Source organism: Eleutherodactylus coqui, chromosome 8, assembly GCF_035609145.1.
Source record: "Eleutherodactylus coqui strain aEleCoq1 chromosome 8, aEleCoq1.hap1, whole genome shotgun sequence".
Classification (NCBI taxonomy): domain Eukaryota; kingdom Metazoa; phylum Chordata; class Amphibia; order Anura; family Eleutherodactylidae; genus Eleutherodactylus; species Eleutherodactylus coqui.
In genome coordinates, this window is record NC_089844.1 from 64,989,236 (window position 1) to 65,016,951 (window position 27,716).

The 27,716-nt window shown below is 41.9% G+C and overlaps 1 long non-coding RNA gene across 2 annotated transcripts in view; it reads left to right on the forward strand.

Moving 5' to 3' along the window:
* Positions 1-1,220: 1,220 nt before the first annotated feature.
* Positions 1,221-27,716, forward strand: part of LOC136577496 (uncharacterized) — an 89,661-nt gene continuing 63,165 nt past the window's right edge. Inside the window, exons 1-3 of one of the 2 annotated variants that reach the window (XR_010786497.1) lie at positions 1,221-1,273; positions 15,835-15,898; positions 20,022-20,326. This is a non-coding gene — a long non-coding RNA (uncharacterized lncRNA). Of the gene's footprint in view, positions 1,274-1,550; positions 1,569-15,834; positions 15,899-20,021; positions 20,327-27,716 lie in introns of those variants that run through there. The other variant, XR_010786498.1, reaches the window with a different exon arrangement.

The following is a 27,716-nucleotide window of genomic DNA, read 5'->3' on the forward strand; positions in this document are numbered from 1 at the left end:
CATTGCAGAGTTGTACCTGCCTGTGACTATTTATAAAAAAACGCGGTCTGACTGGGGCGTGCAGACACCTTGACAGAATGAATAGTGTGTGGCACATAGGTTCCCCATTGCTATGCCCACGTGTGCAGCTTCAGATGGAGGTGGCACAGGATTGGATTTCTCATTGCTTCTGTACAGCATTGTGGGCTATCGCCCCGCCCCTTTTAAAGAGGGTCGCTGCCTAGCCGTGCCAACCCTCTGCAGTGTGTGCCTGCTTTTCCTGTGGCAGACGCACTTATAAATAGACATGAGGGTGGCGTGGCATGAGGGCAGCTGAAGGCTGGGCAGGGACAGTTTGGTGTGCGCTGTGGACACTGGGTCGTGGGGGGGAATTGGCAGCATGTAACCCAGGAGAAGTGGCAGCGGAGTGTCATGCAGGCAGTGATTGTGCTTTGTTGGAGGTAGTGTGGTGCTTAGCTAAGGTATGCATTGTTAATGAGGGCTTTTCAGAAGTAAAAATTGTTGGGAGGGGGGGGGACACTTTTGCCGCTATTGTGGCTTAATAGTGGGACCTGGGAACTTGAGATGCAGCCCAACATGTAGCCCCTCGCCTGCCCTATCCGTTTCTGTGTCGTTCCCATCACTTTCTTGAATTGCCCCGATTTTCACAAATGAAAACCTTAGCGAGCATCGGCGATATACAAAAATGCTCGAGTCGCCCATTGACTTCAATGGAGTTCGTTACTCGAAACGAACCCTCGAGCATCACGAAAAATTCGTCTCGAGTAACGAGCACCCGAGCATTTTGGTGCTCGCTCATCTCTAATTATTACTAGGTTTAGTGGTCACAGAAGGAATTAGGATTTTTTGTTTAAATATACACTGTGACTTCAAAAAGTTTTCTTAAAAATCATGAAAAATTTAGAGAAAAATGTTTAACATAAAAAATTGATTTAAGGAATAGGTCTTTTTCTGATTGCACTCTTCTGATTGCATCCCTTTAAAGGGTTGTGACAACTTCTAAAGTTATCCTCGATCCAAAGGACCCCCACTGATCCTGAAAATGGGGTCCCAAACAGTGAATGGAGCGGAAGTCTCACAGATGATCTGCAGCTCCATTCACTTCAATTCCATCTATCTATACATGCTGGAATGCTTGGTGAGTGTTTTGGGCATTTGTCAGTCATGATTTATGTCTGTCTGCGATTGCCATTTGCAGCTTCCTTCAGTTCAGTTGGAGAGGTAGTTGGAGCAGGGTGCAACCTCTATCCTGGATGAAAGCTTTCCACATTCAGTTAAGTGCGGGTTTTCTTTCCTTTTGCAAGTCTTTACACAGTTTCCTTGCCATGTTTAGTGCATCTCTCCAGAAGCCTTATTAAGACGCCTACCCCGCTTTTAGGCAGAGGTTCCCCATTGCCCTGATTTGTAAGGGACAGGTTTCTCCATCTACTTTTGCCTGGCGTGGTGCAGTCTGTTTCAGCATAGTATCGTGTGTGCTTTCTGCATTTCAGTGTGAATGCTGCCCCGTGTCTGTGCTGGGCGGGCTGCTCTCGTGCCGCGCGGACGTGACCCCACTCTTCCTACAGACTGTAAGAAGCTATAAAAATCTTTCAGCCCCATTCATCACCATTCATTATTGTTGTCATACAGCACAAATTCTATAGTTAGTATTTTATACAGTTTTGAGCGCCAAAGTATAAGGCTTTATTCACACGAGTGCATATACGCGCCTATGTCGCCGTGTTTTCACACCAGGCTAATATATGCGACCATCTGAGCCATGGGTTTCCACTGCATTCGTTCACGTGGGCGAATTTACCGTGCATAAGCCAAGCAAGGGTTTTCCGAGCGTCAACGTATTTTTTCGCGAAAACATTGCACCCCGTGTGAATGGACGAGAAGCGCTAATTATCTCTGCCCTCATTGCCGAAAATGGTCTATTCATGCAAATTTACGGCGCGGACGTGCGAATGTAAAAATGCATACACTCGTGTGAAGGAGCCCTAAGAGACATAACAAAGCCGGGTATGAGAGAGGATTTAGAAGTTGGCAACAAAGTAACAGATGCATGATTAAAAGGTATTACCAATATTAGAGCTATTTAGTTTAGACGTGACCTAATTTTCATGTGCAAATATATTAATTAACCATTGTCATCATGGTTTAGTCTTTAAATACATGCGCAATAATGGCCTGTCCGAAGGCCACACCATTGCTTGGAAAACCCCTTTGAAGACGGTTTGCTGTCATTATGAAAGACGTGACACTGTGAGTTACCTGCATTTGATTAGTTGAGATGGGTAATTGATCGAGATGTTTAGGGCTGATTCACATGGGCTTATTTTTGGTCCGTGTGCTGCTCATGTGTGTAACTGACTGCACACGGACCCATTAAAGTAAACGGGGCTATTCGCACATACACACCTATGGAAAAATTGGTCCTATTCATGGATCAGAATCGTCCATCCAATAGCAAAAACCCATAGCCCACAGAGAGGTAAGTATTGCTCGGTTTATTATTTTACTACAGACACCCCTACTAAAGGGATGCTGTCCAGTAACCAGACAACCCATTTAAGCCCCGGAACAGTAATACTAAAATACTTGACAGCATAAAAAAGTGTGTGATAATGATTGCTCCACCCGTGCATTATATTCCAAGCAGTGAGGCAATATACATATATGGTGTAGTGCAAATGGGGACACGTTATTTTTTTACATAACACGCAATAGTGTAAATCCCGCAGTAGGCCATGTATTCCTTCATAGTTTCGACCAAATTGATTTATTGTCCATAATTGTGGGACATTGTGTAATTTATAGTGTAATTTGTTGGTTTCATCCATGGGAATAAAGGTATTTTGCTTTTCTGTTATTTTTGGCAGCAAATGCAAACGTGTATGAAGTCGTGAGCAAATGAGTCCTTATTAATAAGCATAAGAACAAAGGGTTTGCTGTTTACTTCAGCATTGCGCAATACGAATTGGGTAATATTACTTGTACAGCAGTGATGGGGTGCGGTGTTGGATCTGGAGTTGTATCTTCTTGGGTTCCTGCAGTTCAGCTTCGCTCAATAAACATTTGGTGGATCCATCTCCACTCTCATTGGCCTTTAGAGTGCATTGGATAGTTGAGTCCATATATATGTGTGTAGGTATATACATATAGTCAGGTGCACAGAGCTTGAACAATGGCATAACAGGCCTAAAGCTGTGAACTGTGGAGCTGTAGGCATTCTGTATACTGCTGTATGGCGCTTCCATGTGGCACTGTGCTATGAAGATATTCTCCCATAGAGGCAATGCTTCTAAGTAAGAATATCTTCATCATGTATAATCTCTTGGAGCATGTTACGATTTTATACTCCTTATTTAAGTACTGTCTGGCTGGGATAGAACAAGTAGGCTGTATCTATTATAGGTTACAACACTAAGGGCTAATTCACACAAGCGTCTTTTGTATCTCTGTGCTGTCCAAGGCTACAATGGACTAGACTCAGACAGCACAAGGACCGATAGTAGCCAGTGTACCAAGTCACACATTCATTTTTTCACACAGACACATGGCCCATGTGAGAACATCATGTTATTCTGGGCCGAAACGCGGAATAAACTCACCTATTTAAGTCAATGGGAATGCAAAAAGCTGGACAGCACATATCACCATCCCTGTACTCTCCATATTTCACATATCCTTTGCTAAAAGACACAAAAAACCATATGGATCTATGCAGGGACTGGCTAGCAAATTTTAGTTGGAGGGGCAAACACACAGCATGAGCCCATGAGTAGCGACCCACCCTACTATGTTCATACAGCGGAATCCGGTGTGAAATTTTCCGTGTGGCTTTTGCCTCTAATGGTATATTCCCATGGTGGAATTTGACGAGGAATTTTCCACAGTGAATTCCACCTCAAAAACCACATCCGGGTGTCTTCTGACTGCCGGACTTGGAGTCAGGTAGGAACTTTCAAACAGTGATCCAGGGATTATTCTCACTGCCATTATGGAGTTGGGAAGGGATTTTTCCCCCCAAAAAGGGGTAAATTGGCTTCTGCCTCATTGGGATTTTTCCCTTCCTCTGGATCAACAAGGGAAGAGGCTTAACTGGATGGACATTATGTTTTTTCAGCCTAGCATACTATGTTACTATGCTTGAAAAGAGTTTTCTGGTTGACATTTAGTTATAGATGCATGTTTTTTTCAAGCCTTTTTTTCCTAAAGAGAAATCTATGAAAAAAACACTGAAATAAACACCAATCCTAGAACATGCAGCATTTTGGGAAAAATAGCCATGGGCCCCAAAAAATGTAAGACAGGTAAGGAAAAATGCTACAAAAATGTGTGTAATATGCTTCCTAGCTTCCTATTGACCAACAGCTAACATCTGACTGCAGCGGTTTTTTGCTGCCGAAACACTGCAAAAACAGGAAGATGCTGTATGTGAACCAACCTTAATACTAGGAAATCACTTGTTAGAAAGTATGAAAGGCTTTCTAATTAAAAATTATAATAAATGACACGTTGAAGGAAAGTAACTTGAATGAATGGACTACACATACGGTAATACTCCTATTAGAGAAGTGCTTAGTCATAATAACATATAATCTCCTTAACACATTGCTGATATGAATGCATTTTCTCAAGTATAAGCATAACGTGGTCATTACATCTAAACTCTGCCAAAAGTAGATTAAACTAATTAACTCCTAGGTAATAGTTGATTATAAGAATGTCACTGTAGTAGTTATTAAGTATTGGCTAGTTGTAGTCACAGAAGTTTGGTACATACACATTTAAACATGGCCTACAATGTGTTATACATGAGGATGGGGGGTGCGGGGTCGCACCATGCAGGAGTTGTAAGAGACGAAGCAGATAATGCAACAAGTTATAATCATCTTTACCTGGCAGCTGAATAGCAGTTCAGTCACTTTTAGTTGTATACAGTATTAACAGTATGGCCACTTTAAAGGGGTGGTCTCGCGAAACCAAGTGGGGTTATACACTTCCGTATGGCCATATTAATGCACTTTGTAATGTACATTGTGCATTAAATATGAGCCATACAGAAGTTATTCCACTTACCTGCTCCGTTGCTAGCGTCCCCGTCTCCATGGTTCCGTCTAAATTCGCTGGCAGCTTGCTTTTTTAGACGCGCTTGCGCAGTCCGGTCTTCTCCATTCAGCACGAGCCGCTTCAGTGTGCTCCCCGCTACAGCTCTTCTGCGCATGCGCAGACGAGCTGTCACTGCTCGGGAGCGCGCTGAAGCGGCCATTCTGCACCATCCTCTGTTAGAGGAAGGTGCAGAAACTGGAGCTGCCCAGCGGAGAAGCCCAGCCCAGCCCAGCAGCCCCGAGAAGCCTCCCAGGTAAGTGATGGGTCGGGGGGGGCTGCCGCTGCGCCGGGCTGCGCCGGGCTGCGCCGGGGGGGCTGTCGCTGCGCCGGGGGGGGCTGCCGCTGCGCCGGGGGGGGCTGCCGCTGCGCCGGGGGGGCTGTCGCTAGGCCGGGGGGGCTGCCGCTGTGATGGGGGGGCTGTCGCTAGGCCGGGGGGGGCTGCCGCTGCGCCGGGGGGGCTGTCGCTAGGCCGGGGGGGCTGCCGCTGTGATGGGGGGGCTGTCGCTAGGCCGGGGGGGGCTGCCGCTGCGCCGGGGGGGCTGTCGCTGTGATGGGGGGGCTGTCGCTAGGCCGGGGGGGGGGCTGCCGCTGCGCCGGGGGGGCTGTCGCTAGGCCGGGGGGGGCTGCCGCTAGGCCGGGGGAACTAGCGCTGGGCTCCGGAACCTAGCGCTGGGCTCCGGGGCCTTCACCTGGGCTGAGGGTCTAGCGCTGGGGAGCCGGGGGCTAGCGCCGGTTACCTGCTGTCTGGTCGGCGGCTGCGGGGCGTCTGGTCGGCGGCTGCGATGCGTCCGGTTGCCATGGAGACACAGCTGGCGGCGTCTCGGGAGCGCGCACGTCGGGCTGCAGCGAGCGACGGGGAAAGAGCCGGCGGCCATCTTGAGGAAACTTTTATAAGTTGCTGAAACGCTGGAACGGTAAGTACGAACCAGCTAGAAATGTCATTTACAGGGGGGCTTTGTAATGTATGTTTAATGGGGGGGACTGGGCAAAAAAAAAAATTAACTGCTTCCTCGAGACATCTCCTTTAAGTAATATACAAGAACTAGCTGATATACCCGGCTTCGCCCGAGTTAATTTGGTACTGGTGTTTATCTTGTGTTTACACGGAAAATCTTATGAAGTCGTGGTTACTTTAGAGATACTGAGGAAAAAAATATGTTCACCATTTTGCATAGTTCTCTGCGTTACCCAGGAAACACCACGTGGAGGTAACCATTCGACGTTTTCTTTATATAAAATGACATAAGGAAGTGAGAGAATTAGATTCCATACGTAGAATTTGGACGCTAATTCTTTTGCACTTAGAATTGAATAATCGAGTTGGGACCCATTAACTTTTCCTATTTATGACATAGTCAATGCCCGTGCCAAATTTCACGTTTCTATGACACCGGAAAGTGAGAAAATTAGATTCCAAACGTAAAATGTGGACGCTAATTCTTTTGCGCTTAGAATTGAACAATCGAGTTGGGACCCATTAGTTTTTCCTATTTATGACATAATCAATGCCCGTGCCAAATATCACGTTTCTATGACACCGGAAAGTGAGAAAAATACATCCCATATGTAAAATTTGGACGCTAATTCTTTTGCGCATAGAATTGAACAATCGACTTGGGACCCATTAGCTTTTCCTATTTATGACATAATCAATGCTCGTGCCAAATTTCACGTTTCTATGACACCGGAAAGTGAGAAAATTACATTCCATACGTAAAATTTGGACGCTAATTCTTTTGCACATAGAATTGAATAATTGAGTTGGGACCCATTAGTTTTTCCTATTTATGACATAATCAATGCTCTTGCCGAATTTCGAGTTTCTATGACACCGGGAAGTGAGAGAATTAGATTTCAAACGTAAAATGTGGACGCTAATTCTTTTGCGCTTAGAATTGAACAATCGACTTGGGACCCATTAGCTTTTCCTATTTATGACATAATCAATGCTCTTGCCAAATTTCACGTTTCTATGACACCGGAAAGTGAGAAAAATACATTCCGTACGTAAAATTTGGATGCTAATTCTTTTGCGCATAGAATTGAATAATTGAGTTGGGACCCATTAGTTTTTCCTATTTATGACATAATCAATACCCGTGCCAAATTTTAAGTTTCTATGACATTGGGAAGCGAGAGATTTAGATTATGTACGTTAAATTTCGACGCCAATTCTTTTGCGCTAGAATTGAATAATCGAGTTGGGACCTAATTACTTTTCCTATTTTGGAGATAATCTATGCTTGTGCCAAATTTCATGTTTCTGGGATATCGGGAAGTTGGAGAACTTTTGGCGACAGTCAGTGAGTCAGTGAGTCAGTGAGGGCTTTCGTCTTTATATATATAGATAAATGGTACAAGCACTTCAAATCTTACGCGTTTCAACAGGATGACCAATTTAAATGGTATATAGATGGCAGAACATTGTAGCAGTTTTGAGTACTCTGGCCATGTAATCTGGAACATTCTGCAACACAGTCCTTGGAATCTCTGCCTTTGCAGAATGAAGTCCAGTCTCATAACTACACAATAAATGCCATATTATTACAGTTCCTTTACATATACACATCAACTCTCTATTCAGTACTTTCAATACACTCTCAACATCACCGCCCATGTGGGATACAACATGGTTATTTGTATTCTCAGTTGCTTAATATTCCCAGATGCTTGTATATACAATTTCTTTAGCAGCAAAGTCTCTTTAGTTACTCAAGGTACCTTTAAACGGGGCAATTACCTCCTGAATTATTGTTGGAAACACCAAATTTGGGCAATAGTCGATCTGTGTACACTCGGCTGCCGCCAAGGCAATTAGCGAGAAATCGATAACTTGTTGGAATTACATGGCTTTTACTGAAAAAAAAAAAAATCTGCGACGGTCAGGCCATGTAAACAGCAGGTGGGTCGTAACAATCTCCGGCCTGCTTTTCCTCCATTGAGAGAACGACTATTGCTCCTGTGTAAAGTACAGGAGCAACAGTCGGGTGGTAGTCTGTGGTATGGCTATCGGGCACTTATGTGCCTCACAGTCATCCTGTGTAATAGTACCTTTAGTCTTTTTGGTTAATTATCTGGTCTTGTGCACCTCGTAGACCCTCAACTCATCTCTGACTGGTTGACCCTCACAGTCTTTACGATGCTAGTCTCTCTCTCTCTCTTGGACTAGGCAATCCAACAGGTCCACAAACAGCTACAACTGTCCAAGCTGTCCAGGCACTTTCTTCCTAAAGACAGGAGGCTCCAGGAATTTCTTTAGGTCGGACTCTCAATCTGCCCCCAGCCTCTTCCTCATCAGGCATCTGGTACATCTCTCATGGCACAGGACTGTAGCCCACATCCATCTTCTGGTTGGTCCTCACACACATTCTTGTGCATCTCACCAATGTAGGAAAACCCCAACCGCACGTCACACCCCACTTCTTATACCTCCACAGACACCACCCTATGAGGCTAAATGTGACCTCTGCTTCATCCATAAGATGCTTTCACCCAGTATAATAGCCTTTGAAGAGCACCAAAAACATGACCACCATGGTTGGGTTAGGGACCAAATCATACACCATCCACACAGGCCACAACAGAGACTATCATGTTTAATTAACTGCCTGGTTAGAAACTACTGTTAGTCTATATAGTAACCATCAGTCGTTATTGCATAGTTTCTAATAAGCATCAGTCAGTTGCATCACTCACAGCTCTATCATCTCTACATAAATCAGTGGCATTATACACTTTTACCATATGCTACAGTGTATACCCATGCAGTCATATAATTCACATGAGCATCTACATACTAAAGTCTTGCAATGTGTCATAGGCCCTAACAACTATGCACACACTATCAACATTGCATTTCTAAACTAAACCTTGGCCTTCATACATTAAACATTGGTCCTGGACTCCTTATAACATTCTCCATTTGACAATAGAATTGCACAATAAACCCTTAGTATCTTTGCAACAATTTGCTATGGCATTTCTTCTATCAAACATTAGCGTTCACATTACTTCCTTCCCTAAACATTGGCATTTACATTACTTCTCCAGCTAACTCTTTTATATCACGTCATCTCTACAAGCACACCGTCAGCAATAACAAGTGGCTATTTAATTGGTGTTAACTTTTTCGCATCCCCTTTACAAGCATAGCACAGTAGTCATCAGTCACTTTTATTTGTTTGGGACTATCTGTAGATTATGTGATCAAAGTAAATATTTTATGCAAAACTAAGACAGTCTTATCCAGATGTTCCTTACATTTGAGGGAAAACTCAGAGATGTGCAAACTGTACAGGATGCATGAAAACCACATAGAAGAATAACGGAAAATGCATTTAGGAGACTGATAATGGCTTGTGGTGAAGTTTGCAATCAAGCTTTGTATATAAACTAAACACCACTCCCTAACTAGTGTCTGAGCCATAATGCTATGACTTCATCTCCGCACTTCATGAGAATGCAGATAACTTATACATATGCTTCCATGTGCCTTATTCATAACTAGGGGAATTAATGACATCTGCCATTGTAGTTGTGGTGTAAAAGAATTGTGCAGCCAAGATCGCATTCACTATATCTGACACATTAGGCCAACTAGGTACATGCTGAGGAAGATGTAAAAAATATGAAGAAAGATCAATACTGTTTTCAAAAATTTGAACAAAAAGCATTAAATCTGGAAAAAGAAATTGTTAGGTTGTCTGGTCACTTGAAGCGTTACTTTTGCAGATCCATATTTCGCTACTTCCCAAATATAATGATACACAGGTGTGGACTGCTGAGTCGTGCTGGGCATGTCTGTGTGTGAGTTTGTGAGGTCAGAAAACAAGGAAAGTTGTATCGGATAGTCACAATAAATCAGTTCAGTAAGCAAAGTGTTAAAGCGTACCTGCACTTTTAGATAACTTTTCAGAATAAGCTGCCAGATGTATGAACAGGTGGAATAGAGCCTTACATGGCGCTGAGTGTTAACACTGCAGAAATGCCATCCTAAACTCTCACTCACGACCTGAAGGTTCAATCCCTGCATAATTTAGGTAGCCGGCTCAAGGTTGACTCAGCCTTCCATTCTTCAGAGGTCGGTAAAATAAGTACCCAACTTGTTGGGGTGTAATAATTAAAAATTACCTGAAAGCGCTGCGGAATAAGTTGGCGTTCTAAAAATAACAAGATTTTTTTTTTATTTAAACACAGAATCAGGCCATTATGTGACTTGTATCCTGCATTTGTCACCAGTTTTCCCGGCTCCAGACTGTGTGACTAATTTCCAGTTATCTCTGAGGTGGTCGATCATGTTTTGTATATACTATACAGAGAAAACAGGATTTCTTCTTCACTAATTCTCTATCAATTCACTATCCACTATTCTCTGTCTATCTATCTTCAAAAAAACAAACTTGGGGAGATTTATCAGATGTATTTTAGGGGTTTTTAGTGAGGCAAGAGTATACTGGATTAAAGAGGTATTTCTCATCTCAGCCCACCATGGCCAAGATGACAATACTCATCTGTACACCACGGCCAGGGTGGCTAGGAATATGAAAACAGCTGAGCATGCTGCACTGGTTTTCCTTAACTCCCATAGAAGTGAATGGGAGTTATGGTAATACCATATCACAGTGAGCTACACTGCTTTGTAACTTAGGGGTTGCAGAAAGATTGCCCGCTTGCCTGTTATCCTAGTTTTTTGACCATGCTGGTTACCGCATGCGGATCTCAGAAGTAGGACCTGCATCTATAAGAATTTTAGATTTCCTGTATGCCATGAAAAGTACAAGATGGGAATACCCTTTTAACTGTAAATAGCTGACTATGCACTAAATTGCAATGGTATTTTTTTCTACTGATGTGACAGACAGATAGAAATAATTGGTCCTCACAAATCTAAATCATTTTGTCACTTAAATGTAATTGACTTTGTTTTTCACACACATATCTGTTTCCAAATGTTAAAACTATCCCATATTAAAGGGAACCTGTCGCCTTCTATAAGCACCACTAGTTTGTGGTGCTTATACAACAGGGAATGTGGAGTTCGGGGATGTACTTCTTACACCTATCTGGTTCCCCGTTATGTGTGTGACCCCTGGAAATCGGCCCCGCACTTCACTATCCCTATCCTATTAAGCACCGTAACTCATAGGAGGTGACAGGTTCCCTTTAATATGAGATAGTTTTCTTTTAAAAAAGTTGCCCTGAGTATCGATGACGTACTGATATACTGACCTTTAGCTGTGTTCTGTAGAATAAAACCTGCTTGCTAACCAGATGCATTTTCCAGGTATTTGATAAAGACCTGTCACCCCAAGGCAGACAGTAATCCTGTCTAATAGTCTTCTCCAGTCCATTCAAGTCCTTTGTAGACTGACTTGTGAGAAGTGGATCAGCAGGTCAGACTGCATTTCACTGAATTATATGTCAGATTTTATGAACTTGTATGAACTTTTATCCAATAAACCAATTCCACATGTTTTGAAATTAATGCAGTACATACACTAATTCACAACAGAGCTATAGATGAATGTCTGCTATCACGAGCTCTGACCAATCTAGGGACTCAATAGCTTCCTACATATTAATTGCCTTTGTAAATAGGGTTCTGTGCAATTCTACATCGTGTGGATTGAGCCACCCTATTTAGACTGTAATGCAATTAAAACTTGGGGTGCAAATTCCATATAGTGAAGAAGTGCATTGGCCCTATCATCTATTAGAACCTCTTAACCCCTTAAGGACCAAGCACGGTAAATATACTAGCAGATGTATGGCATGGAATTAAAGCCTCTGCTCCTGCAATCAAGCAGGAGCAGATCGGGTCCACAGCTGTCAGACACAGTAGAGGATCCAGAGGAGAAGGGAGAAGCAGTCTTTAACAGCTTCTGCCCTCTCTTTTCCCAGCTACATAGCGCTCAATGAGTGCTATGTATTAAAAAGTAAAAGTGTTACTTCCACTATGTGACAAGGCAATCACAAGACTGAAGGGTCTTCCCTGTTATAGCAGAGCTGCAGGACCCTAGCAGACCCTGATCTGCTTTGTTAGTGACTACTGTTATTACAGGGGGATGTTTTCTCCTGTAACTGGGGCTGCTATGGATGCCCTAACTACAGTGGAAAAGTGTGAAATTGAAAAAAAAAAAGACAATGTGAATTACCCCCAGAAGTCTTAAAAAATCCAAGAGTAAGTAAAAAAATAAAATAAAAATATATACATTAAAAAAAATGATGCATCGCCGACATCAACCAAAGCTGTCACCATATACACCCTGTAATCAAAAGAAAAACATCTGAATCTGGTATCTGAAGAAAAAAAAAATAGGGCAGCGAAACCACCACATAAGTAAAACCCCTAAAAAGTGTCTGGTCCTTTAGGTACGAAACACCCTGGTCGTTAAGGGGATAAAGGCTTATCTCACTGTCATTTAGATTTGTGGGTAGAGGAGACAAGTGGTGCAAGAGGATTAGAAGAAAATGAAATGTGAGGCTGGAGCCCTAGACTCTGCCATGCATTTACAGTATGTGGGACCACAGGGGGAGAAAGGATTGTTTGCTCCAAAACCTCAACATCAAATGTGCCTTTCCTTACCTTATCTTTTGACTTGACATATCCGGACATGTGTGGTGCAAGATGACCTGTATTGTAAAATAACACCGTGGTTTTGTGATACTCTCTCAGGAGATGTCTATGCTGTATGAGTCTGTGTGACCACCCAGTGGTTGTGATGTGGCTTGCAGCTTGTCAATGGTTTTGCCATCATGTCGCGATAAAGTATTAAACTTATATAATAAGAAATTGGTGTCCTTAACAAAGTTTACATAAAGGTTAGGAATTGATACATCTATACTTGGCAATGACCATCCACATCATGTTCATCTGGTCATGTGATATACTGTAGTCATACAATGGCTGCTCATCTGGTTGAGTCCATCTGTGCACTGTACTGTACATTCAGCATAATCATACGTACAGTAAAGCTTTGGCAGGCGATATAACAACTTAAAGAGAACCCGTCATGATTTTTGAGCCCCTTAAACTATATCATGGACTCAAAGGTCAGGGAACAGGAAGTCCATGGAATGGTGTTTGATACTCACTGGACACTCTGTTCCAGCGCTGTTACTTCAAAGTTGCCGCACACACAGAGTAACTTTTTTCAGCCCACTCTGTGCTTGTGCTCTGCCATTCATCTCTATGGAAGAGGATACACACCGAGTGGGGTGACAAAAGTCAATCTGTGTGTGTACGGCAACTTCATGGTGACACAGTGCTGGATTGTGGCACCCAGTGAGTATCAAACACCATTCCACGGACTCCCTGTTCTTCGTCCTTTGAGCCTTATGGGGCTCAAAGATCATGACAGGTTCCCTTTAAATCTTTAGTCTTCTGCATTGGAGATTGGTTTGTTCTGCATTTTACATATGGAACAACTTTTGGCATTGACCAAGACATTATTAAAAGCTGCAAGTTTCTTTGACCTAGTGCCACTTTTCTTCATCAGCAGAAAGGTGGATGGGCTTATGCAAGTTATGAATCTGTGCATCTTCTATAGCTGTGTGCGTAAGTCGTTAAGATGAAAACTTGTACACGTCTTTTATGTTTGACATGTGCATGCAAGTGATCTTCACAATGCCCTTAATGATTGACGGCTGAAGCATATTTCAAGATAGGTTACATTCTTAAATAATACTTATCACCACCAAGAATGTAGACAAGTCTCCACTAACACAAAACAATTATATGACATTTTGCATGGACTAAATGTTGTAAACCATTTTGGAAGATTTCTAACACAGATATCCAAAGGCCAGATTTACACCATATAATATTACTGGGTAGGTAATAACTAAGCTGATATTTTTAAAGATATAGGACTGTACTCTAAAATACAAAATACCAGTAAACAGGGGCGTAACTATAGAGGGTGCAGGGGATGCGGTTGCACCCGGGCCCAGAAGCCTTAGGGGGCCCATAAGGCCTCTCATCTCTATATAGGGAGCCCAGTACTATGAATAAAGCATTATAGTTGGGGGCCCTGCTACAGGTTTTGCACTGGGGCCCAGGACCTTCAAGTTACGCCTCTGCCAGTAAATAAGTGACAATAACCATGACGCCCACTACAGCTCCTGTCACCCACATTTTCTAGGCACCACAATAACAAATTCACTTGGTCATACAATGATCCATTCTGTGTTCCCATATCACTGCATAACTAATCAGACTAAAGTAGGGGACAACTATGCATGTAGCAGTAATCATGGCCCAACTACCGGTAGTTATTACCAATCTCTACTAGAAGCACATAGAAGAGAAAGCTTGGTAAAGCCTGGACTAGTCAAAAGAATATTTGGTCCATCGCAAATTAAACAGTCATAACTATCTGCTAAGTGCATGAGTGGTGCACCATATTTCCCCAACTGCCCCATGTCTTCTAGAGTACTGTATATAGCTGGATCCCACTTTCTCGGGATGCATTTGAAAGCCTACACCCAAAGAGAGGACAGTCTGTCAGTGCAGGTCCCCATCTAGATAAGGGTCGCCTTGATGAGGCTGATTTGCTTACTACTTTGATCAAATATGCATCAAGAACTTGCATTAGTATCCTCTAAGTAGATACCATAGTTGGGCAATTTTTTTGCAGATATTAAAGGGCTTCTCCGGTAATTTTTTTCATTAATTATGTAATTATTTATCCAGTATATATAAATCACTTTGTATCCTGTTTAGTTATTCCTTTTGGCTTATTCACACAAACACATTTACGCAGTGTAAATTTGCGCATGGAATACACAGTGAATAGAACCCATTGATTTGAGCTGTTTTTAGCGTATGCATGTCATTTACGCAAAAAAAATATGCAGTATGTTTATTTGCCCGGACATAGCACATATTAAACTAATTTAACTCAAGTACCCATTGAAATCCATGGGAGCATGCAAACAAAAAATACAGTAAAATGCGCACAGGTGCGCACAAAAACAAAATGCCCATTGCGAAAATGCGCCACTTAGATGCGCTTATGCCCCTGAAAAGTTGGCCTTTGTATCTGAAGATTCCTTCTCAAGTGGGTCATGTGATCTCATTGTGACCATCTGAGATTTACTTGGCTTTATGCTCTCTGAAAAAGTACTTGTTCGGTGAGCATAATTCCTGTTTGATGATATCTCTTCACAGGGGGAGACCGAAACTTTAATGAACATTACTCATGATGAATAGAAATAGAGATGAGCGAGCGTACTCGGCCATGCCCCTTTTTCGCCCGAGTACCGCGATTTTCGAGTACTTCCGTACTCGGGTGAAAAGATTCGTGGGGCACCGTGGGTGAGTGGGGGGTTGCAGCGGGGAGTGGGGGGGAGAGGGAGAGAGAGAGGGCTCCCCCCTGTTCCCCGCTGCTACCCCCCACGCCACCACGCCTCCCCCCGCCCCCCCCCCCCCGGCGCCCCCTGAATCTTTTCACCAGAGTACTGAAGTACTCGAAAATCGCGGTGCTCGATCGAGTAATTACTCAAAACGAGTACGTTCACTCATTTCTAAATAGAAACCCTTTAAGTGTGTATGAAGGAAGTTATAAAAAGGTTGTCACATAAAGATAACCTCTCCATGTGCCATATTGGGAGAGAGGTCTGTAGGAGGGCCTCCTGCTCTAGTGGATCCGGCTGATTCACAGCTTGACAGGGTCAGTCATTTATAGTACACTTTCCTTGCAAAAGCTTTCATTTTAATAACTGTCCTTTTTTCAGTAGATCCAAGTGATTTTGGAGTTTTATCTAGAAGAGGAAATCTGAATCAATGCACCTATGTGAGGTGAGTATGTCTTTATAGGCATATCAACAGTAGCCTATAGTGTCGGAGACCTTTTTTTGTCTGAATGGAAGGCACATTTCAGGTTTTATGTAGAGATGAGTGAGCACCCAAATGCTCGGGTCCTCGTTATTCGAGCTTTTCGTAAAATTCGAGAGACCTACTCGAGTAACGAACCCCATTGACTACAATGGGAGACTCCAGCATTTTTATATGTGGGGCGCCGGGTGCCGAGCTTTTTTTTTTTTGGTTCGTGTGTTCGACGATTGTTTGCCCAACAGTTGTTAAAAGTTTATGGGCACCTTAAGTATGTGACATTTCTGTGTCTGTATTGAGAAGTTCTTGTAGTGTTGCTAGTGATTTTTGAGAAAAAGTAATTTAATTTCTATTGAAGCCCCCTGAAAAAAAAAACCTTCCTTGCTTTTAGCACCATCCAGTGGCCCGATTCTTGACCCAAAATTACTTTGTAGACGTAAGTAAAACAATGTAGGGCACAAGAACAATGCTCAGTCAATGAATTTGCGTAATATCACATTCCACAGCCGCCTTGATTCTTTTGCCTCAGAGGAATGTGATTTTCTTTCCAGCCAGCAATTATGCGTTTAATCATGCAGCCTTCTCTTTTTTCATTATATCTGATAACGACGTAAAGAATTTGAAAGGAAAACATATCTTTATAAGGAAGCTGTGGGTTTTTCAAGAAAATGTTATCACCACAATATTCATTCCTGAATATTTTCTCAGAGTGTGCCTGATGTAAATATGTGAACCCACGGGATGCAGTACAGCGTCCTAATTTTCCTATATCTTTTCCACTTTTAACCAAATGGATCCAATTTGCAACATGTAAAGCACATTTTTAGCCACATCCTAAGTGTATAGCTCAAATTGTCAAATTAATTTTCCAAATGTGTGCAGTTGTGTCTCCCTATTGGGGTATGGCCAAGGGTCCAGTGTAATTGGGCCCTCTGCATGTACCCAGCAGGGAGACCCATGAGAACGGGGGGCCAGTGAGTTATATGGCCCAGAAAGGGCCCAGAGAGTACAGGAAGAGTCAAAAATGACTCAAGCTGACCACTAGGGCCAAAATGGGTAGGAGAGGTCTAAGAGTGACCAAGGGCCAGGAGAGCAAGGGCCCAAGTGACCAGAAGGGACAGTGAGAAGGGCCTGTGCAGATGAAGACTGAGAGTGAAGGCTAAGGGGGACCAGTCAGAGCGGTCACTGAGGCTGCAGTAACTGAACTGTGGCCAAAGATGACCGAACAGACAAGTAGGGCACCAGCACATGGAAGGAGAGGTCTATGCAAAGATGCCGGTGAGAACAGATGAGAGCAGTGCGAAAGCTGTCTGCACAGAGTCCTGAGACTATGGTGGTCTCAGCCCCAATGAGTACCAGTCCGTAAATGAATCAGAGAACGGGTTTGAGGTCTGCCTGAGCATATGCCTGGGGGCAAAGAGCCATGTGCACCATGAAAGGCTGTAGACCAAGCTAAAATAAGGACCTGCAAATGTCACCAACCATAATCCAGGACCTGTAAGAGACTCTATCCTTGTGGACACTAGTCCAATGTGCTGTAGGGTTCAGGACTGTGTGAGTTTGTAATGCTACAAGGAAAGTGCTCACACGCTGATCTACTATTGATGACTAATCCTGAGAATTGGCCTTCAATAGTTCACAACTGTACAACCCCTTCAACTCCAAAGTAACCCTTTCTCTTAAAACCACTTATACTATTTAGTTAGTTAAGGTGATTATATAGTGTAGGGTTCATTTCTAATAATTTATCTAGAAATTACTTTATAAGTGTATGTTCACACTCAGCGGATTTTGGTGGCAATCCGTACCAACCTCTGCAGAACACTTAGCGCTGTGGATTTTGCTCTGAATCTGTGCTAAAATCTGCATTGAAATCCATACCACTTAGTACAGATTTTGACATGGATCTGCAGCTGATTTCACATTTTCAAGTGCAGGGGTAAAGTCTGTTGCGGATAAACATTAAAATCTGCACCAGTGGTGAAATGCGGAATTTGACACTTATTTTCTGCTTTAAAAAATCTGCACCAATTCTGCTGTGCGTGAACGAACCCTTACATTAATTTATTACATAAATTAGTTATTACATAAATTAATTTAATCATCAATACTATGTATATAAATTAAACCGCTGTACAATGCCTCTATTCATTTCAATGGACTTTTCCAGACTAGCGATTTTATAGCGCTACCTGTTTTATTGCTTGTTATCCCACCCCAAGACCCATCACAATGATGAGGTGCATTAGTAAAAGCTGTTAAACACTGTAACATGCATCTGGAAATGCAGCACAAAAACACGGTAAAACGCCACGGTTTTAGACGCGGCATTTTGTAAATGCATATGTGATAGCGGCCTTAAGGGAAAATTTACTAAATTTCCCCTAGCGCATGGTGCACTTAATACAAGTATTAAGCATATCTCCGCAACTCTATACATCAACAAAATGTATGCCCAGTCCTGATCAGACATACATTTCTGGCATAATTTATGTCAGTTTCTGGTATAAATTATGCATACATTTTTTGGTACGGGAAGCCCACGCCCCTCCAGACAAGTCACACCTACTTTCCATGAAAGTGCTAAGTCTGGCGCAGAAAGTTGAAAAGTTGCAAAATTATTGCGCAAGCAGCACTTGTTTCAAATTTTGCGACTTTTCTACTCCAATTTTCTGGAGTAAAGCTTTCTTAAAAGTCCCCATAAATGTTAACTGCAGCTCAGGCAAGATGGTGACCCCCATAGTCATATACAGACAATAGAATAAGAAAATCTACGGTCAGATAATGAAACACATTGGAAAAACAGCTTTTAATTAGTAAAAAAACATATTGTCTATACATTCCCTTTAAATGATCTTCTATTTCCTGCTACTCTATGTCCTATAAAACTCATTAATGACTAACAAGAAGTCATGCTAAGTGAAAATCATCAGTGGGAGTCACTGTTTCCCAATTGTGAATCATACCGTAGTAAGTAGATAGTTTATTAGTACAGTAAGTAAACTTCGCCTCTTGTTGTTTCTTATTGTTTCTTAAATATTGGTGTAATAACTGTGAGGTTTCATTCTCCAACGTTCGATACCCAAAAGTGCAGTCTAGAGTATTCCATCATTGTGTCTGCCTTTGTCACGTATTTCCTTGTTGCTTATGTTATTTATTCTAATGATATCCCATTCAATTTAAGAGCAGGAACTATCCCTGTACACGAAGCAGTAATTTTAGAGAAACAATCTACTAATCCCATAATCCAAATGTAATATAGCCCCTCTATAAATCCATTATAAGGCCACATCCTAAGTAGAGGATTCAGGCTTCACATTGTAAAAACGTTCTAGGAATGCTGGAGAGGGTTCAAAGGTAAGCGACTAGATTATTAAGTGTGATGGGACTTGTTCAACTTTAAAAAGAAGGGCAGACATTCTACTAAGGGACGTGTAATGTAATATAATAAGATGTAGATATTACCTCAAAATATACATCAACCCACGGTCGTCCTATCATATTAGGAGTAGGCTCAGTGGCAAGCAATGTGCCTGAATATCTATATCAGCTAATGTGTTTCCCTGAAAATAAGACAGTGTCTTATATTAATTTTTGTTCAAAAAGGTTTAACTTTTTTACATGTATAGCTGCCTGGACACTAATTAAATTGACTTTTTAAATTGATTGTTAGCAGGGCTTAATTTTGGAGTAGGGCTTATATTTTAAGCATCCTCAAAAAGCCTGAAAAATCATTTTGCATCCTCAAAAATTCTGGAAAATCATCATATGTCTTATTTTCAGGGTATGTCTTATTTTCAGGGAAACAGGGTACTAAGCAGACAGTTTTTTTTAAAGGCTACTTGAACATTTGTTTTTTAAATATTTTAATACATAATTATTATACTGCATTAATAAATGGATAATTAGATTTGAGATGTCACTGTGATTTTCTTAACCTGAAAAACTTGGATTGAGGGGTTCTTATATAAACTGGAAACCCCTGTCTTAATGACTTCTCTTATGTCTTGCTATCGTGAAGCCCTCTGGTTTGTTCCCTAAGTGCTTGTTGCCTTTTTTGTTTCTTGTTTTCATGTGATTGGTGTCACAGATGGGAGAAGAGAGAGATGGGGAGACCCCGATCGATCCCGCTTCTATCACCGATTTGCCACAGATTGACTATTCCAAATGCTCACACCGCTGCAAACACTCGTCATAGCAGGGTCTCGATCAATCACTCTAGCAGAATTGCAAGCATGGAGTCATTAGAATCCAGGCGGATTTGTACCCAGCTTTCCCAGGCTTTGGCACACATGCAGGATAAAAGCTCAAATTACCACCTGATCCAGTCTAATGACCCCCACAATCTACAATACCCACACCCACTGGCTGCCACCACCAGCTTTTGTTTTCCAGGTAAATTGGAACCAACACTTATGAATTATTAACACAATCTTTGGAGTTATGGTTTGTTTTAAAACGGACAAGGTTTGACTAATATATTGCAGATTTATTCTAAAAAAGACTAACAGTGCTAAATATTTATATATATACAAAAATATACAGAAAAAGATGTTACAGTGGAGATAAGGTTTACAGGTATACACAATACACAGTACTTAAAATAAAACAAGGAAATAAAGATACGAGATTTGGAATGTTCATCCCAAAGTTGTAATTGTGCAGAATCACTGGAACCAAATGAGAAAGTCCTTACATTGTGGCATATCTCCCAAGGTCTGACACCTGGTTTCTCTCACCCGCCAGTTTTTAAAGTTTCCCCAGAACACACCTCCCACGCCCCCTGTGAGGTCATTCAGAGAAGGGTGAGGTAAATGCATATGTACCTGTGAAAAACAATAATTCCCCATTTCGGCCATATCTCTGCAGGAGATCCTTCGATCGGGAATATATGCCTGGCATATTTCTTGTCAGGATTTTATTTACTCAGTGATATTAAACACATAAATTATAATCAAGTACGGGGATATACCATTTGGGGGTATTCTGTGGCTCATACCACAATGAGTTTGGATGTGTTTTATTCAGCTTGCCTGCTCGATTCCAAAAATATGATTCATATCAAGCTAGGACCTTCACATGACCAATAATCCTTATTAAAAGATTTTTCCCTAATTTGATTCTTGGAGCCAGAGTGTCTGTGAGAAACCAGCTCCTAGTTGAATGATTTTCCTTAAACTTTATTAACAAGTACATGGTCACACAATTGGGTATCCTCGTCCTAATTCTAAACTAAACAGACAAATGAAGCCAGAAGGGCAGGAAGAATGGAAGGGGCTTATTCACTCTGGTCCAGAGTAAGATCAGACAATTGCCTTTCTAAATGTGAATATTCAAAACGCAGGGGGGACTGAGAAACTTAGAATATAGTTATAACTACTCAAGGCCTGAATGAGATATCACAGTGGTACAAAAATGGAAGACACCTGTAGCCATAATGGTGGACGCCCCACCAGTCTCTATATCACAATTAGCATCACTCCTGGTTGTGATATGGTTTGAACTACTGGCACTCTCCATTACTGGATGTCCTTGCTGAGCAGAGAAAATCAGTGGGCTTTACACTGTGTGTCTCCACTATTTGGTGCCCTGATCAGGTTACCTATTCATCCGGTGAGTTCTCATAACAGCTTGAACCATACTGGTACTAAGACCCCGAACTCCCTGCCAAGCATTTTAAAACCAGCCTGCTACAGTAAAAATGACGACTGGTACCCTGTCTATCTTATCTATGTGCAAGTATAATACTAAATAGCCCCACCCAATATGTGGTAGGTATGTGAGTGGTTGTTCATCAGTATATTTCACCCAAGACATGTTTCTCTATATAGCAAATTGCCTGCCTGCATGCTGTAGTGTCTATACTCATACTTGTGGTATGTATCAGTATACTAATAAGTATGGCCGCCTTCTGTGATGTCTTTAAAAAAGGGGAAAGCCAAGATTTCTTATATGGAACAGAGATCAGCAGAGTTTTTTAACAGAAATAACCACAGAAGAAAGGATTCAAAATTGATAGCATGCACAAGTATAACTTTAGCAGTTGCTATGGGGTTCAGATGCGCTATTATGTAAATATATACTATATGGCACTTTCTTCTATCCCATGATGTAAAAGTAGTTTTGTTTTGTAGTTATAGCCCTAAATAGATATATATTAAACAAAATGTACCAGTTTAGACAATGATCTTTGAGAATAATCCGCCTATCCTTCCTTTTACCGAGTACACAGCCATTGTACTATGTACTGACTATTATGCAAATCTCTGCCACATTCTCTGCTATTCAGCAGAAAGTCATTTACATGTTTGTCCTCAGAGTCAATGTCTCACCCACTGAGTTCTTACGCGGATCTGGGACAGGCGCCAAGAAAGATTCCCGCAGTATCAAGGTGTCTTCAAATTGTAAACATTGTTTTTATTTCAATTATAATATTAAATATGTATCTTTGATGGCTTAAATAGAGTCTATTTAGTTTTACAGCATCCAACGGAGCTTCTAAAAAAACAGGATTTCAAATTACCGTCTTTGATTTAATATGGCATTTAGAATACGTGTGAGGTATACTATAGAAGGCTTCGTCAAAGACAATTAAGTTTTAAAGAGCAGCAATCTTTATCTAGAGACTCCTGCTTTCTCAGTATTAACACCTACAATGTGCAACATGACCAACATACATGAGTAGAATCATCAAGTGAAGTTTATGGTCTAACACCATCTAGATGTCGTAAAACTTTAGGGATTTTTTTTAGCAGAAAATCTAATTTAAACTCCAGGTATCATATAGACAACCCCTACATATCAGGTTGGGAGGATTTGTAGAATGATCTTTAGTCCAGCAATATTTGGTATGCAGATTAATCAGGTGTAAAACTGGTGTGAGAGGTGACAGGTGTGAATTATGACGTTGGTGATAGAGAGGCCTTTACACAAGTACAGTTGAACAATAAATACTTTACTGAATGTGCGATAAAGAATAATATGCCAAGAACATACAACAGTATTTTTTGTATACAATGCAAACACAATGAACAGTAGCACCTCTCCAGGGAGAAGGAAGCCAGGCCCTAACCTAGCAGGAGGGTGAAGGGTTCTTGTCTAGAAGCGGAGTAATTGCCTCGATAGAGGAGGCCCTATCATCTTCTTCCTGGGCCGTGATTAACCTTAGAGAGACCCCCAGCGATACGAACCAAATAGCAAAGCAAAACAGAAATCTGAACTGAAAAGTAAACCACAGCAACTTATCTGGATGTAGCAGTATACCCAGCACAGAGGAATTCTAAACTCCAATACTCCTCTATGGAGCTGAATAAGCAGCATTGAGCAAAGGGAGGGGTGAGAATATAAAGCTACTCTACACCTGACGACTGGCAGAGCAATTAGAGAACCCCACCTCCAACCTTCTCCCAGGCATGACTAATCCAGCATGCATCCATACAGCAAAGAGAGACAGCACTCAGCAGTCTCTGCAAAGGGTGCATGAACCCTTGTCCTGCATAACAAGGTGACAGGTCTTGGCCTGCATCAAGGCCCCCATGCCATGATGCTGTCACGACCAACAAGCCGCAACAGTTATATTGTATAAGAAATCAGATGATTGCAAGTTCAAGCCCTCTATGGGGATTAATAAAAATAAAAGTAGAAATAAGTAAAATAAAGATTTTTTCATGTATATCAATAATGGTATTTTATGTTTTCCTATAAGTATTAATATATATGAAAAACTATATAAATTTGGTATCACTGTATCTGTACTGACCCACAAAATAAAGACCTGTTATTTTTACAGCAACATGAATGTCGTAAAAATAACCCACCTCCCAACATGGTGCAATTCTTTTTTTTCCCACTCTGCCCACAGAGAGGCATGCATATGTACTTACACTGTTATGTCCAATCTAACACTGGATGCACATCTTTTCAGCCATCTTGCCTGATGGTGGGACTACCACCCGACAGGCATTCAGACTTTCTGATTCTAGTGCTATGTGGCAAGAATAAAATTGCACATTTGCTTGTAAAGACTAAAGAATGGAGAGACAAAATATCTCTATTGTGGTTAGAGATAAGAGAAGAATTCCTCCTCATATATCAATTCCAGTAACTTGTGTTTATGTTCCGGATTTTTAGTTATATTTTGAAGTGCACAAGAGAAGCTTCATAAGTATGAAGCTGGAGGTTGAAGACTTAAAAAATGTACCGTGCCTAATTGAATTGGGGAGGATATTGCAGATACAGAAGGACAGTTTTTACTTTTGAGTCAGTTATTGTGAAATCATTATTTTCTTCTCATTATGTGCATGACATCATCTAGGCTTCTAGATTTTAAGTCCAGATTCTGGCATTTACTATTGATGAGTTATCCTTGACCTTAGCAGAGGTTGAAATGTCACTGTCATGGACCTGGGGGAATAAAGTCTTCTTTTATTCTATTATGCGCTGTGGATGCTGCCTACTTTTATTCATGTGGATTTAATTGAGGATCGGGGTCCGTTCCCATTCAAGACTGGCATCTTGCTCTAGACTATCCACTCCACATGAATATTGGTTTATTGGTGTGTGCTACTGGCTCTAGCTATTTTTTGACTATATCCTCATGGTAGGTCATCAATAGTTGATCAGCAGGGATCTCCCCTGATCATCTGATCCTCCGGCTGCTGTCAGTGCAACTAGGCCAGGCGTCCACATCGGTGGTCAGAGCTGGAAGTGTAATAGAAAAGATTCACTTGCACTAAAATCAATGGGAGCAGCAATGCCTTTCATTACATGTTTGTCTCCTCATTGCAATCACAGCTGGAAATGTAATAGAAGGCATCACTCCCATTGATTTCAATCATACTTCCAGCTCTGACCACCGATGCAGACATCCAGCTCTGCTGCACTGAAGTATCAGCTGGTTGGCGGGGATCTTGAGCGGCAGACTCCCGCCAATGCATTATTGATTACCTATCCTGGATTGAGGATGGGTCATCAATACTAAATACTCGAAATTCCCCTTTAACCCTTTCCAATCCACTGTCTGACATCTGAAGACATTATGATTTAAGGCTGTACAGCTCCGATGTTGGAAGACGTCCGTCGGGGTTCTCTTACTGTATATTGCCAGCCTCCCAGCTGTTGGAGCCTATCCAATGTGTCACCTCATGCAGTACTGGTTTTAGCCAGCAGATAGTGCCGTTGTATAATGGCAGAAAAAGAATAAGCCCCCTAGGAAAACCAGAATACAAATTGCATTGGAAAGGGTTAAAGGGAACCTGTCCGTGATCTATTGGCGTCCCCCTCTGAAGTCTGGCTTGGCACAAAACTCCAAGTCTTTTCAGAGTTCTGTGCGCATGCTCTGCTACTCAAGTCTATGGGAGAGTGTGCACATGTGACTCTACAAAGATTCAGATTTTTTTTACCCAGGCCAATTAAACTCTATTGGGATGAACGATCCTTTATATGATTGCTCATCTGCATATGCACTTTAATTACTGACTGTATCACCACGCCAGTTCACCCGGGAAGATGTACTTCCGAGAACGATTATTTTTCAGGCTGCACAAAAATGCGATCAGCTGAATAACGAATGCCTTCATTCATCGGCTCATCACTGGGCAATGGTTGAGTTAACAAGTGCTCTAATGACCACTCATTCACAATCTTTGGCCTATGTTAAAGGGCCTTAAGGGTAATTAATTACACATGAAGCAGTACTGACGTGGCTGAAAAACACAGTCACCATGATTTTTAAAATGATTGTTAAGTGGCTACATGACTTTGCTGCAAAACAGCGCTTTCACCCACAAAACTGTGCAGATGATTGTAATACTGCGCGGTTTTGTGCATCAAACTGCTGTTTCCCGGAAAAAATCATGTGGCTGCTTCATCAACTTGAGGTGGTTGTACCAGGATCACGGGTTATCCCCTAAGTTGCTGATTGGTGTGAGTCTTCCCCCACAGTGATGTCAGAATGACATATGTGGTCAATGATCCATTCATTTCAATGGGGCTGATGGAAATATCTGAGTGCTTGCCCCTTGGATATTTCTGGCAGTTTCATTAAAGGGGTTGTCCCGCGAAACAAAGTGGGTCTATACACTTCTGTATGGCCATATTAATGCACTTTGTAATGTACATTGTGCATTAATTATGAGCCATACAGAAGTTGTCAGAAATTTTTCACTTACCTGTTCCGTTGCTAGCGTCCTCGTTTCCATGGAGCCGTCTAATTTTCAGCGTCTAATCGCCAAATGAGACGCGCTTGCGCAGTCCGGGTCTTCTTCTTTTCTCAATGGGGCTCCGTGTAGCTCCGTGTAGCTCCGCCCCGTCACGTGCCGATTCCAGCCAATCAGGAGGCTGGAATCGGCAATGGACCGCACAGAAGCCCTGCGGTCCACCGAGGGAGAAGATCCCGGCGGCCATCTTCAGCAGGTAAGTAAAAAGTCACCGGAGCGCGGGGATTCAGGTAAGCGCTGTCCGGTGTTCTTGTTTAACCCCTGCATCGGGGTTGTCTCGCGCCGAACGGGGGGGCTGTTGAAAAAAAAAAAAAACGTTTCGGCGCGGGACAACCCCTTTAAAAGTGAATAGAGCTTTAGTGCACTTGCGTGACCAGCGCTCCATTCAGTCTCCTCCTCTCTGTGGGGAATGTAGTAAGCCCTTCAGTGAGGAGGATAGGGGACACAGGCCCCCCTGTTCTTGGGATCACTGGGGGTCTCAGGAGTGAGACCCCCACCAATCAGCAAGTTATCCCTTATCCTCTGGATAGGTGATAGCTTGTTATTCTGGCATAACCACACTGTTGTATGTTGAATCACAACCATGTTAGTGTCACTTCATATGTCTCTAACCTTAAATTAATGACTTCTGTTTAATCAATATGTCCACTACTTCAATTATTTGCATGGCGTGATTCAGGAAATGTATGTATGTACACACTTTTTCAGAATGTGCTCTCCGCAGGATAGGTTGTTCAGCAGGGGTTCTGCCAATTGAGGACTACGCTGGAAGCAGAAATAATTGTCAACATGGCAGTAGCCCAATTTGGTACTACAGACACAGCTTCCACTGAATTCAATAGTTGCTGTGCCTGCAGTACTAAACTCGGGCATTACGCTTTAGACAGCACTATCTGCTTACAACACTGTCTGCACTGAAAGCAGCCCTGGGGATCAGCAGATCGTCGGGGATCCCGATTGGTAGACCTCCACCAATCTGACCTATCGAGAGGGAAAGCCATCCATAGCAAAAGTCCCAAAGTCTGGGCAGCCCCTTAAACCAATTGCCAGTTTTGACCTATGTGACAAAGCCTAATTTTTCAAATCTAACATGTTTCACTTTATATGGTAATAATGTTGGAATTCTATTACTTATTCAAGTGATTCTGAGAATGTTTTTTCATGACACAGTTTGCTTTATATCCATGGTATTCTTGCTGGTAGATTTTGCATTTATTTAGAAGACAAATCCAAAATTTAGAGAAAATTTTGAAAAAATAGTTAATAAATCGCAATCACCATATGTCTATATTATGTTGGCATCATTTTTTTTACTTTTATTTTCCCTGGATGTTACAAGGATTACAAGTATGACAGCAATTTTTAAAATTTGGAAGAAAATTCCCAAACTCAATTATTTCAGGGTCCTGTTCAGTTTTGAGGGACCTGCGTATTACAGACCCCTTATGAATCACCGCATTATAAAAACTGCACTTAACAAAGTATTTAAAACCACATTTAAGCAAAGTAGAGGTGAAATTTAAATATTTCAATTTTTTTTCAGATTTTCAATTTTTAACTATTTTTTC